Source organism: Nilaparvata lugens, chromosome X (genome assembly GCF_014356525.2).
Source record: "Nilaparvata lugens isolate BPH chromosome X, ASM1435652v1, whole genome shotgun sequence".
Lineage (NCBI taxonomy): Eukaryota > Metazoa > Arthropoda > Insecta > Hemiptera > Delphacidae > Nilaparvata > Nilaparvata lugens.
Genome location: NC_052518.1, coordinates 30,169,058 through 30,184,087, shown reverse-complemented (window position 1 = coordinate 30,184,087; position 15,030 = coordinate 30,169,058).

Genomic DNA, 15,030 nt, shown 5'->3' with positions numbered 1-15,030 from the left:
AATCAGCCCAGTAGTTCAGACGAGTGATGATGTGTCAAACATAATTTTCCTATACTACTTTACACCTGTATACGTGTATAATCCAGTTCTTTAATATAAAAATTTTTTTTAATTCTGACCATATGATTTGGTGATTTTTTTATGAAATCGTATGTACTATTAATGAAGTTTGAACATTAATTTTGAAAAATCTAGAAGGAAAATTGAAATTTGCGCTTCCAGGTGCATGAGATTGATATTTTTAGAATCTATGTTCAAAATTAGGAGATCTGAATCATTCCCGTTTTTCCGGTATGCAATCCACAAGTTGACATGATTGTTTTGATGCAAACAAATGAACAAACACAACCCTACTCTCTCTCTTATTATATAGATACTATTATAGTCATGGTCTCTTTATAGACCTTGATTATATTATTTTATAATATGTAAAATAGACGTATACACTATTCTGGTAGAATGTAAGCAGTATGTCCAGTCTTCATTTTCAACAAAATAGCATGCATTTATTCCACATACTATTATAATAATATTCAAAATAATATATTCTCTATTATTTAATATAGTTGTTTACTTTGTGAAATTTAATATACACATTTTATATATATCTAGTTGGACTACAAATGGGTATAAAAGAACCAACGAAAGACGAACAATCTAATAATGATTTGTTATATTTATAGTTAATTGAAATAAGTAACATTCTTTAGCACCAAACAATATAAATTTTGCACAATAGAATTCCATAGTTATTAGTAAGTACATGAATTTAGTAGCTAGTAAAAGGCTATAGTAGGCTACTCTTTAAAAATTATTCATTTTTAAGAGTTTTAGTTAAATAGAAGGTTACTCAGTTCAACAAAACATGTTTATAATCTATTAAACTGGGTTTACACCAAAGTTATTAACAAAATGTTAATAGCTTAATCCCTATATATATATATATATATATATATATATTACATTTGAGTGTTTCGCGGATGGATATATTATATGTAAAAGAATTAACCGGGTACATCCGTTTGTTTTGACTTACTTGAGTCTGACGTTTCGTCGCCATCGCAGACGACATCTTCTGAGGTGGCGTCGAAATCCACACTGAGTCCTAAGTATTCTTTCTGGGTCGAAGAGCATACCTCCTACCCCCTCCCTCTACTTGCTTGTGCTGGCGCTGTTGGGTGAGTGAAATTCCAGGAATGTTGTCTTGTTTTGGTGACAATGGTGCTGTAGCGGGTTTCATTGTACCAGGTACTGGGCGTTTGGTATTCAAAATTAACTTCCATAAGGGAGACACGTTGAGGCTGTCGTCTCTTTTATTTAGAGAGCCTTGCTTTTCGATTTCCAACGCCTCTCTCACAATCCTGACTTGAAAATCTCGAATGCTGGCTATTTGTTTGGAATTCACGAAATTTATTGTATGACCAGTATTTTTCACATGGTTATATAGGGCTGAGGTTGATTGTTGATTTTTTATGCTTAATTTATGTTCATCTATTCTAGCAGAGATTCTCCTATTTGTTTGGCCTACATATTGCTTGTCACAGTTCAGGCAGGGGATACTGTAGACTCCTTGGTTTTCTAGCTCCAGTCTGTTGATGGGTTTTTTTAAGATTTGGGAAATGAGTAGATGGGGTTTGAATAATGGTTTGATTTTGTGGGTTTTTAATACTCTTCCAATTCTGTCTGTGGTGCCCTTGATGTATGGGAGGAGTCGTCAGAAGATGTCGTCTGCGATGGCGACGAAACGTCAGACTCAAGTAAGTCAAAACAAACGGATGTACCCGGTTAATTCTTTTACATATAATATATCCATCCGCGAAACACTCAAATGTAATATTATCAATCTCCACGGGGAGAAAGTGTTCCATCAAACTAAAGTGTTCGAGAAACTCCATTCAAAAAGGACGACGTTGTTGTGTGATTTGAGGTTTCTGTGCAAGTGTCGTGACAGTGATGTGCTCCCCACGTTTACCAAGTTATCATATCATACAAAAAATTTCAAAACCAATAGTATCCTCCATAAAGCTAGTAGAGCATTACTAATTGAAAATATTTGTCGTGTTAGAAAACAACTCAGCACCATAGAATCAGAGCTAATTACGATCCACATAAACCTTAGCAACTTACTTCACCCCCTTATCTGGCAGCAACTTGACCTGTTGGTAAACTTTCGAAAAGAAACAGACCACCTCCTTAAAACTAAAAAACTTGAAAAGAAATTTGATAAATTACAATTTAAGAACAAAAAGACTAGGATAGTAACAACCAAAAACAGCAGTGAAAAGAATATTCATAATCTCTCAGACTACAAACTCTCTGAAGTTGAGGAAAATGTATTACAAAAAGGTTTCAATTTTGCTATTGCCCCAAAAAATCTACCCCATGAACAAATAATATCTAGTATAGAGCCCAGCCTTGAAAAATTAGACCAACTCTTGAAGCAGAGGAAATAAGACAAGAAGTTTTCCATATTTTGAAAAAATCCAAACCTCCTCAACCAAACTTGGATAGAGCAGAGCTCTCTGCTTTGAAAGACTTGTCCAGTAATCCCTCAATAGTCATTCTACCAGCCGACAAAGGTAACGCCACAGTAGTTATGAACAGGAGTGAATATGATGAAAAACTAGACAATATCCTCAAACATGCAGCCTACAAGCCTGTTCAAAGAGATCCCACCACCTACCTAGAAAAAATCACAAAATCAAAAATCAAAGCCTCAGACATAGATGTAGACAGCCAATTGAAATTAATTCCAAGAGAAAAATCCAGCAGATCCCCAAAAATCTATGGTCTTCCTAAAGTCCATAAGGAAAACACACCCTTGAGACCGATCGTCAGTGCAATTAACTCTCCCACTCAAAAATTAGAAAGATACTTAGCCGGACTTATCCAGCCCATAATAGAAAAATCCCAGTCCTATGTGAAGAATTCATACGATTTTATCAGCCAGGTGGAAAATATAACTCTCAACTCGGGGGATATACTAGCCAGCTTGGACGTTATCTCTCTATACCCCAACATCCCAGTCGACGAAGCCCTCTCCATCATGAAACAGAACAAACACTTCTCTAGATCGACAGTAGAGTTGACTAGCCACTGCTTGAAAAACACATATTTCATACACAAAAATCAATATTACAGGCAAATTGAAGGAGCACCAATGGGATCATCTCTCTCTCCAGCCATAGCAAACCTTTTCATGACACATTTTGAAGAAGAAGCCTTGAACAAAGCTTTTTTCAAACCGAGCATCTGGAAAAGATATGTTGATGATATTTTCATAATTTGGCCTCATGGTGAAGAAAAACTATTGGAATTTCTACAGCAGCTAAATGAAATACACCCTAAAATCCAATTCACACTAGAAATAGAAAAAGAGTCATCTTTACCCTTTTTAGACATTCTATTGATGAGACAAACCGATGGAAGTTTGAACTATTCAGTATACAGAAAGCCCACCCACACTAACAGGTACTTACATTTCCAATCACATCACCACCCGGCTCAATCCTCCTCAGTTATAAACAGCTTAATCTTCAGATCTCTTCATCTCACCAATGAAAAAATGAGAGAAGAAGAAATAAAGACAGTGACTAACATTCTCAAATCCAATGGCTACCCAACTACAATAATTCAAAAATCAATAGTAAATAATCTGTCTCCACTTAAAAAAGGGAATCAACAAGAAAAAGAAGAATATTTTGAAAAAACAGTACTCCTCCCATACATCAAGGGCACCACAGACAGAATTGGAAGAGTATTAAAAACCCACAAAATCAAACCATTATTCAAACCCCATCTACTCATTTCCCAAATCTTAAAAAAACCCATCAACAGACTGGAGCTAGAAAACCAAGGAGTCTACAGTATCCCCTGCCTGAACTGTGACAAGCAATATGTAGGCCAAACAAATAGGAGAATCTCTGCTAGAATAGATGAACATAAATTAAGCATAAAAAATCAACAATCAACCTCAGCCCTATATAACCATGTGAAAAATACTGGTCATACAATAAATTTCGTGAATTCCAAACAAATAGCCAGCATTCGAGATTTTCAAGTCAGGATTGTGAGAGAGGCGTTGGAAATCGAAAAGCAAGGCTCTCTAAATAAAAGAGACGACAGCCTCAACGTGTCTCCCTTATGGAAGTTAATTTTGAATACCAAACGCCCAGTACCTGGTACAATGAAACCCGCTACAGCACCATTGTCACCAAAACAAGACAACATTCCTGGAATTTCACTCACCCACAGCGCCAGCACAAGCAAGTAGAGGGAGGGGGTAGGAGGTATGCTCTTCGACCCAGAAAGAATACTTAGGACTCAGTGTGGATTCGACGCCACCCTCAGAAGATGTCGTCTGCGATGGCGACGAAACGTCAGACTCAAGTAAGTCAAAACAAACGGATGTACCCGGTTAATTCTTTTACATATAATATATATATATATATATATATATATATAATATATATATATATATATACTATTAGATTGAACATAACTTAACATACACTTGATGAACATAATATCTGTTTGTCAAGTTCTGTTCAATGTAATAGTATCCATTAGGATTAAGCTATTAACATTTTGTTAATAACTTTGGTGTAAACCCAGCTTTAGGCTATGAATCAAATCAAAGTCAATTTATTTTCAAAGACAAATTACAATTTGTATAGGCAATTTCAGGAGAAAATTACATAAATTATTACATAAAAAACATATAATCATACCACATAAAAACAAGAAATCATCACATTATAACGTCTTACAAATTCTCCATATTAAAGGCAAAATATTCATCATTTGTATAAAAACAGGTTTCTTATTAGAAAATCCTTAATGTTAAGTTTATATTCACTCACTAGTGAGCCTCTTTATATGTAACGGTAACTGATTATAAAACCTAATTGCACAAGCCCTAAAACTGATATGACTAGATTTATACCGACAATATTCGTTTCTAGGTTCAACCTATTTCTTGTGTTGTGCGAATAAACATCAAAATGACTAGACAATGAGAGCAAGTTAATCTTTATAAATAATAAACATTGAAAAATAAAAATACACGGCAAACACATAATTCTCAATCTAACAATTAGCGGTTTGCAGTGCTTAAGGGGAGGAACATTACCGTATACATGGTTCTTATTACCCACTCTTATTTGTAACACAAAACGTGAATGGAAATCACTACAATTGGCCCATAATATTGCTCCATACAAAAGATGTGAATGAACGTAACTATAGTAGACATTTACTAAGAAATTTTGACACACTATTTCCTTTTATCTTCTCAACATAAAAACACCTCTTGTTACCTTGCATTGGGGATAGTGCAGTCAATAAAATAATGGCAATATATACAAACACATACCAAAAAAATTGTGACTGTGGGAACTTTTTGTATGATGAATGACTTCATTGACATTCTCTACACAATACAAATAAATAATATATTAACAGTGTACAGTTGAAATGTTTAATAAGTCTAAATCTATCCAACTCGACTGTAGTTTCATATGCAATTCAATTTGTAAGTAATATCACAAACAAAATTATGAAAGTCGACATGATCTAGTCTAGCCTACTCCTATAGACCTACATTTATATTTTGTATCCTCAGTCGATTTTGAACATTCTAGAGGTTATTTCAATGAGATAAATATTCTCACACATACCTCATTCAATTTTCGTAAAAGTACCAATTGTAATGATAATTTAATATTGATAGAAATCAATCTGAATAAAAAAACACATCTATTCCTGCAGTGGCAGACCGGCTCTTCTTGAAATCTTGCCTTTCTCTGTCATGGCTGCCCTTAGTTGGCCGTGTAACACATTGAGAGCGCTGTAAGCACACCAACAGCCACTCTATAGTTTACTATAATAGCTCGTTGTACATTATTCATACTGAAAGTGGATGAGCCAACATCTACTACCATATCTCCAAATCGTGACGTCAGCATCAGATAGAAAACTTTTCTGTAGAGTTTGTTTACATTGTTTTCCATAGCAGATTGTGTCTTTTTCTGCGGGAGCGCAGCTGGAGTTTACCATTTCAATGGATAATAGTTTTAATCCTTCTGAAATAGACACAATCTGAAAGTTTTCTATCCGATGATGACGTCACGATTTGGAGATATGACAGTAGATGTTAGCTTCAGAGGCTAGACTTCCCAGCGTGTCTATTCTATAACTGGTCTAAGGTTGACCCTACCACAAAAGTTAAGGTTTATTCCACAAACGCGCTGTGTGTCGATCTAGACGGTATTCCTCTTCTCTGTGACGGTATTGAAATATCCTGTTGAACCTACACCCAAAAACATTATAGAAAGTTGAAATTGCTCGAGTAGAAAGTAGATGGGCAATAGTTGTTCGAAAAATAACTATTAGGCTCAACTCACACTTAAGGGCCCTACACACCTACAGATGTGGCTCGCGGATTTGGCCTGTCTTGGCTCGTGTCCTTGAACGACTCGGAGCAAAATCACAGAATAGATACAGAATGGAAACTTGTAATCAAACGCCTATCTAACCAATGCTTTTTACATGACCCCAATACTAAACACGTCACGTGACCTTGGGAAGCTCCAATCCTGGTCTTCTGATTGGCTCGTGACAGTGAACGAGATCAATTGATCCGGATCATTAAAGTGATCCGAACCTACCATCAATACTATTACAGCAAAGTTAGTAGACAGAAGGTTGGTCACTCATCTATAGTATTTTAGTTGAAATGCAATTGGAGTGGGGGAACTGCAGCCGTGACGTAGGCTGTAGTACAGAGTAGGCAAAATATCGCATTCTTGAAAATCATAGGGTGACGTATAGTCAAATTATATAACACAAACATTTTCTGACATGCAAGCTTTCTGTTTCTGCCTTACAATAATTATCAAAACATTTAAATAATACAAGCATTTCGCCATATAAAAGCAAAAACCCCACCTCCTAACTTTCCTTTTCAAACCCTCAAGGTTTCTTCATCTTCTAGGTCGTGTTTATATTTTGTAGTTTGGCTATACATCAGCTTGTGAATTTCGGGGATGAGATATTTTGATTCTCATAGAACATGTGCTCAATACCAGCATGTGTTCAGTGCATTTATATGAACGAAATTAATCGGGATTGCTTTATCGGTTTATTGCAATGCATTAATTTTTCATGCGTTAATCTGAAATTATAATAGTATAATGTTGTCTACTAACGCTTTTACAGCTGACAGAATCCATGGTCAGGGCAGTGGACTGTGAATGATAGTTGGTAGACTATAAATACCTACAAATAAATCTTTGAATTCTGTGCATAAAAATACTGATAGCTTGAAGTGTGGTAAGTACGCCAATAAAAGACTAAATGAATCAACAAGATAAGATTTAATAACAATAAAATAATAATAGGCAGATGGCCACATACAAAAAACATTGAGTCAAATATCTTGGGATCAATAAAATAATAATAGGCAGATGGCCACATACAAAAACAATTGTAAGTAGATTAAGTCAAATATCTTGGGAAAATTACAACATGTGAAAAAACGTTAGAGAAATACAAAATTTAAATGAAATTAGGTCAATGACATTAATGACCATTGAAGCCTGACAATATCGAAAAGGTAGTATTAATGATACCTGAAATGAATATAAATTGAGTGCTATAATGAAAGTTATTGCTGTAAGGTTCAATATTAATGATTAATAAATGACAATAAGCTGTAAATAATGCTCAACAAGTAAACTACATAAAAATATATGCGGCATAGGCCTTCAGTGATTTGAATGTCAAGATAGACATCAATCGAACGATAATTAGGCGTCAGTGGCCTCTGAAAATCACTTGTAAAGCCAAGGGTAGCTGTCAAATCCAATGAAATAGTTGCTACTATTGAATACAATTATATAGGCGTCAGTGGCCTTAGTGAATTGAATGTCAAGAAAGACATCAATAGAACGATAAGTAGGTGTCAGTGGCCTCAGTGAATTGAATGTCAAGATAGACATTAATAAAACAATAAGTAGGCGTCAGTGGCCTCAGAATTAAATGTCAAGATAGACATTAATAAAACAATAAGTAGGCGTCAGTGGCCTCAGTGAATTGAATGTCAAGATAGACATTAATAAAACAATAAGTAGGCGTCAGTGGCCTCAGTGAATCACTTGTAAAGCCAAGGGTAGCTGTCAAATCCAATGAATTAATAGGCGTCAGTGGCCTCAGCAAATCACTTGTAAAGCCAAGGGTAACTGTCAAATCCAATGAAATAGTTACTACTATTGAATACAATTATATAGGCGTCAGTGGCCTCAGTGATTTGAATGTCAAGATAGACATTAATAAATCAATTAAGATACATACGTAAATGAAAATTGAATAGAACGATTTACATAACCTGAATAAAATTTTGAAGAGGAGATGCAGCCAGGCAGACAGGCAATGACTCCGCAATACCCACAGGAACAGGACATCAGCAAGCAATGATGTGATCTGGCCATGTGATGACAAGAATGGAAACGTCTACCACAGCAGGCGAATCCCCCAGTAGAAATGTAGGCAGGAGCAAGTAGAATTCCAAACGAATAATCCGATCTTCAAGTTGTGGAATTTTTAGATTGATTTCCAAACGGTAGAGATGATGAACTTGAAAGTTTGAGTTTCACAAGGTGAAGCCAATTGTAGAAGAATGGCAATTGAAGCCTACACGAGGTTGTAATTTTTGACAAAGTTTATCAAAGGTTTATCAGAGTAATATGCGAAGAAATCGATGAATAATTGAATCACAATTGAAGAATAGAACAAATGAATTATTTTGAAAGAATAATTCACTTTAAAAACGTTCTGTAGATCAAATAAATAGTGATGAACGCTCACACGAGGTTGCAATTTTTGACAAAGTTTATCAAAGGTTTAACAGAGTAAATATACGAAGCAATCGATGAATAATTGAATCACAATTGAAGAATAGAATAAACGAATTAATTCGAAAGAATAATTCACTTTTAAAAACGTTTCGTAGGTCTGATGAAAATGGATAAAAGGTTTAGACCGACAGTGTAAAATGCACTATCGACTAGGAACCATTGCAAAAGACAAAAAGACGCTACAATGCTCGATGAAAGAAGCAAGATGCCGGATGTGTTTGAAACGTAGGTAAAGCGTTTGCAACCGCATGGTGAAAAAGTAATAAATATCTAGAAAGTAAGATGCCTAAAGACAAGATAAAATTCCAAAAAATCGAATAGTATAAATATTAAAATTGCAACGGCAAATAATCCGACGAAAAAATACGAATAAAAGGATAGAAAACCAACTTGACTAGAGCAGTGTCTTAGAACCGACTGTGACGTCACTGGTCAGCGCAGACAGACAAAATGACGACATGATGTCTACGTAGTAGTGGAACGAGTAACAAGTGGAACCGTTCCAATAAATGCTTTGTCAGATTTTACATAAACTGGGCCCCTTGTGTCATACGGGGGTATGGTACAATAAGAAAAAGTAAGAAATATGTAAAATCTGGCAAGGCAATTGCCAGAATCAAGGCAATTGGAAGTTGAAAACTGGGCCCCATGTGAGAACCAGGGGAAAAAAACAATGAGACCAAAAAATACAACATGAACCATAAGAGCAAGGGGATTAACTAGAATCCTCATCAATGGGAAGAGGTGCTAAACTCGAAATAGCTCTCTTAAAAGTGCCAGAGGGAGTGAGAACAGTGACAACTCGAACCTTGTCGTCCTTACCGGGATGAACTTCAGTAATGCGCGCCAGCTTCCAAGTGGACTGCGCAGAACCATGATCCTTCAAAATGACAACCGTACCGACCTTCAAATTGTCATAATTGTTTAGCCATTTGCCTTTTTTCTGAAGAGTGGTTAAATATGAAGTACAAGATTTGGGGCCGCCTACACAAATGGAAATAGGACCGGCGTAATCCAAACCACAATTATAAAAGGGAAAATTAGCCTGAACGCGGGCCACTGGTAAACTACCCATGATTTGCTCAGAACGAAGAGCCGAAAAGCGAAAACACAATATGCAATGCCGCAATACACTTTTGATGGTGCGACGGGTGGAAGGAAACCAAAATCGTTGTCTTACACTGGCCATGGTGGCCTGCACACCAGCATGACTTAGACGACGATGGTGAGCAACAATCAATGCACGAGTGAATTTGTGATTGCTAGGCAACAATATTTGATGTTTGTAATCAAAGGAAGCATTTGCATTTTGCAAACGTCCACCAACTCTGAGTAGAGAATCTGAATGAATGAATGGTGATAAGGCTTTAATAGAACTATTAGGCAATAGCTCCTGATTTTGACACAATGCTTTAAGTTCAGCAGAGAAAGCTTCTTCTTGAATAGATTTGAAGATACAATTTTCAGCTTCTGAAATTTCAGAGATAGTTAATTGACCAAAGCGCAGAGTGACTGAATTTTGTTTTCTACAATTATGAATGAACCGTAGAACATACGCCGTTGTACGAACGATTTTGTGATAGGTGGAGCAACTATTGATTATACCTGAAATAACATCATTACGAGACGAAGTAGTAGTTAATACCTGAACTGATTGAGAACTGTTTTCCTGAACTGATTTCTGAAACTGATGAGAGACATCATTTGAAGTTAGAAAATTCGACGTGACCCTACATGGAGCGGCCACAGGTGAAGCGGGGAGGCACGAACGAGGTGCTGCAATAGGACGAATAGCTTTACAAGGACCAAATATGACCCAACCTAGACTGGTTTTCTGAAGAATGGGAGCATTTTGAGCTAGATACAATTTACCAGGCTGAAGTATCGATGCGAATATGCCAGCACCAAGTAACAAATCTACAGGCTTAGGCTGATCAAACAATGGATCCGCTAATTTGAGTTCAACAGGAATTGAAATTTTGGAAAGATCGATGTTCACACTAGGAACATTAGATGATATGCTATCAACTACAATACAATTTTCTTCAACCGACCACGAACGATCAGATGAAGACAAGCAAACTGAATGAGAAATAGATGACTTGGTCTTATTCTCACCTACACTATGAATCAAAGTGTCAGAACACAAAGCAGCAAGTGACAATTTTTCAGCCAACCTAGTTGACATCAAATTACAATCAGAGCAAGAATCTAAAAGCGCGGTTGCTTTAATAAATTCCCCACTAGAAGATTGAACCAAAACTTCGGCAGTAGGTAACAAGGCGACAGTTGATTGCTGTTGCAAACACAGAGACGAGGTGGAGCTCATTGTGACATGAGAGTTCTTCTGAGGATGTTCTGCATGAGAAACAGCTTGCTTAGTTGCTTCCGCATTCTGAACCATGACGGAATTCAAAACAGCATTCTTACCCTTGGAGGGAGCAAAAGATTGAGAATGAATAACATTTGAAGTTACCTTATCCTTAGAAGTAGGCTGAGTGTCTCGTGATTGAGGATACGACCTATGAAGAACAGTGTGGTGACTCTTGCCACAAAGTGTACACGATTTGTCCGAACAAACATGATTGGGTGCGAAAGGCTTGAGACAATTATAACATAACCTTTTGTCACGGACAGCATTCCAACGATCAGTAACCTGCAACTTCAATAATTCATTACAATGATTTGGAAAATGACCAACAGAATTACAAAAACTACAAGGTGACATAGAAGAGGTAGTAACCTGCATCCTAGCTTGAACATTCGATTGATTTTGATTGAACTTCGGCTTGCTATGAGCACCAACCGAGTTGGATGTACTTTGCTGTACATTTCCTTGATGATGGTTAGCTGAGCTTGAAGCAACAGCTTCCATGATTTTGCATTGTGATTCCAAAAAATTCCAAAATTTATCAATGGTGGGAATGTCGTGTATACCAACACTCTTTTCCCATTCTCAAACAGTAGCAGTATCCAACTGCAACAACATTTTGTGCATGTACAATAAGTCCTTGATTTGGACTCCAAGTTGAAGCGCTTCGAGCGCGGTAATGTGGGACTTGCAAAAGTCAATGAATGCCCGTAATGATTGCGGACAGTTACGCTTTATGGTAGGTGGAGATTCAATTGCCGTGACGTGCCTGGCAGCAATTAATCTCTTATTGTCATACCTCTCCCTTAAGAGGTTCCATGCAAGCTGAAAACCATTTTCGTCAGCTTCAATGTGTTCCACTCTAGCAAGAGCTTCACCACTGAGTGATTGACGAAGATAGAAAAATTTCAATGAGTCATTAATATTATCTTGATTACCAATAATATTGGTAAAAGCACTTGAGAATGCTTGCCATTTTGAAAGCTCCCCATTGAAGCGTGGAAGCGGAATCTGAGGCAACTGAAAATTTGCCAAATGTGAGTTTTGAGATGTTGGCCGCTGGGAAGCACCAGCAGCGGCCTCATTGTTGCATTGTCTGCTTTCAAAAGCAGTTAATGCAGTGTTTGCCTCAGAGGTAATGGAGATAAACTTATTAAGTATTTCAAAATGAGTTGAAATATCTTGTGTTTGCAACTCTGCATTCCATAGCTGTTCATGAATCTTATTATACTTAATTCTAAGTGAACCTAGTTCGTTTTTGACAGTCAATAATTGATAATAAGTGGCTTCAGTGTCCACAACATAATCGTTATAGCTGGTTATGAACCAATCTATTTCCTGGTGTAAATTGTCTCTTGCATTGAAAAGAGCAGAAGGCTCAGGAAGTGAATCTTCCTCATGATCGGACATGCTTAAAAACTAACAGAAAAACCTGAGTGAACGGAACAATGCTGCACTGTAGCAATGCGATTGCTGCGCCAATAAGCAACTTTGGGCGCTGGTCCAGTACACAGAGAGGTACGCCTGTGCGTTTGAGGCAAGTTGTATCAAGCTTGCTGTGCGGCGAGTTAAGTAGCGAGCTCGCAAGGCGGTGTAGTTTGCCGTGTGTTGTTTTCTCAATGCGCAATAGCCGTCTGTGACCAGTTCAGTGCGGTTCAGTCTCTCAGGGTACAAGATAGTTGATAGCTGGTGCATACACATCGCAGCGTGCTTTGAGTTGCAGCCAGTACTGAAAATTTGAAACAAGTGTGTGAATGCTTAATATTAAACAATATAAACATACAAAGGTACAATGAAATAAAATATACTCTAGAGTGGGACCTAATCATTGGCGTCAAGCTAGACTATTAGGCACACGGTCACTGAAACCCTAAGGTTCAATGGACCAAGAAATGGGTAATAAAAATTAACAATTATCCTGGGTAACACTAGATCAAAAAATGAACGGGCCGGAGGACCAATTTTTATCCAATTGGTCCCCAATTAACAATATCCTAGGTAAACACTGGATCAAGAAATCTGGCCCGGATGAACCAATTTTTATGACAGAATCCAAGGTCAGGGCAGTGGACTGTGAATGATAGTTGGTATAAATACCTACAAATAAATCTTTGAATTCTGTGCATAAAAATACTGATAGCTTGAAGTGTGGTAAGTACGCCGATAAAAGACTAAATGAATCAACAAGATAAGATTTAATAACAATAAAATAATAATAGGCAGATGGCCACATACAAAAAACATTGAGTCAAATATCTTGGGATCAATAAAATAATAATAGGCAGATGGCCACATACAAAAACAATTGTAAGTAGATTAAGTCAAATATCTTGGGAAAATTACAACATGTGAAAAAACGTTAGAGAAATACAAAATTTAAATGAAATTAGGTCAATGACATTAATGACCATTGAAGCCTGACAATATCGAAAAGGTAGTATTAATGATACCTGAAATGAATATAAATTGAGTGCTATAATGAAAGTTATTGTTGTAAGGTTCAATATTAATGATTAATAAATGACAATAAGCTGTAAATAATGCTCAACAAGTAAAATACATAAAAATATATGCGGCATAGGCCTTCAGTGATTTGAATGTCAAGATAGACATCAATCGAACGATAATTAGGCGTCAGTGGCCTCAGAAAATCACTTGTAAAGCCAAGGGTAGCTGTCAAATCCAATGAAATAGTTGCTACTATTGAATACAATTATATAGGCGTCAGTGGCCTTAGTGAATTGAATGTCAAGAAAGACATCAATAGAACGATAAGTAGGCGTCAGTGGCCTCAGTGAATTGAATGTCAAGATAGACATTAATAAAACAATAAGTAGGCGTCAGTGGCCTCAGAATTGAATGTCAAGATAGACATTAATAAAACAATAAGTAGGCATCAGTGGCCTCAGTGAATTGAATGTCAAGATAGACATTAATAAAACAATAATTAGGCTTCAGTGGCCTAAGTGAATCACTTGTAAAGCCAAGGGTAGCTGTCAAATCCAATGAATTAATAGGCATCAGTGGCCTCAGAAAATCACTTGTAAAGCCAAGGGTAGCTGTCAAATCCAATGAAATAGTTACTACTATTGAATACAATTATATAGGCGTCAGTGGCCTCAGTGATTTGAATGTCAAGATAGACATTAATAAATCAATTATGATACATACGTAAATGAAAATTGAATAGAACGATTTACATAACCTGAATAAAATTTTGAAGAGGAGATGCAGCCAGGCAGACAGGCAATGACTCCGCAATACCCACAGGAACAGGACATCTGCAAGCAATGATGTGATCTGGCCATGCGATGACAAGAATGGAAACGTCTACCACAGCAGGCGAATCCCCCAGTAGAAATGTAGGCAGGAGCAAGTAGAATTCCAAACGAATAATCCGATCTTCAAGTTGTGGAATTTTTAGATTGATTTCCAAACGGTAGAGATGATGAACTTGAAAGTTTGAGTTTCACAAGGTGAATCCAATTGTAGAAGAATGGCAATTGAAGCCTAAACGAGGTTGTAATTTTTGACAAAGTTTATCAAAGGTTTATCAGAGTAATATGCGAAGAAATCGATGAATAATTGAATCACAATTGAAGAATAGAACAAATGAATTATTTTGAAAGAATAATTCACTTTAAAAACGTTCTGTAGATCAAATAAATAGTGATGAACGCTCACACGAGGTTGCAATTTTTGACAAAGTTTATCAAAGGTTTAACGGAGTAAATATACGAAGCA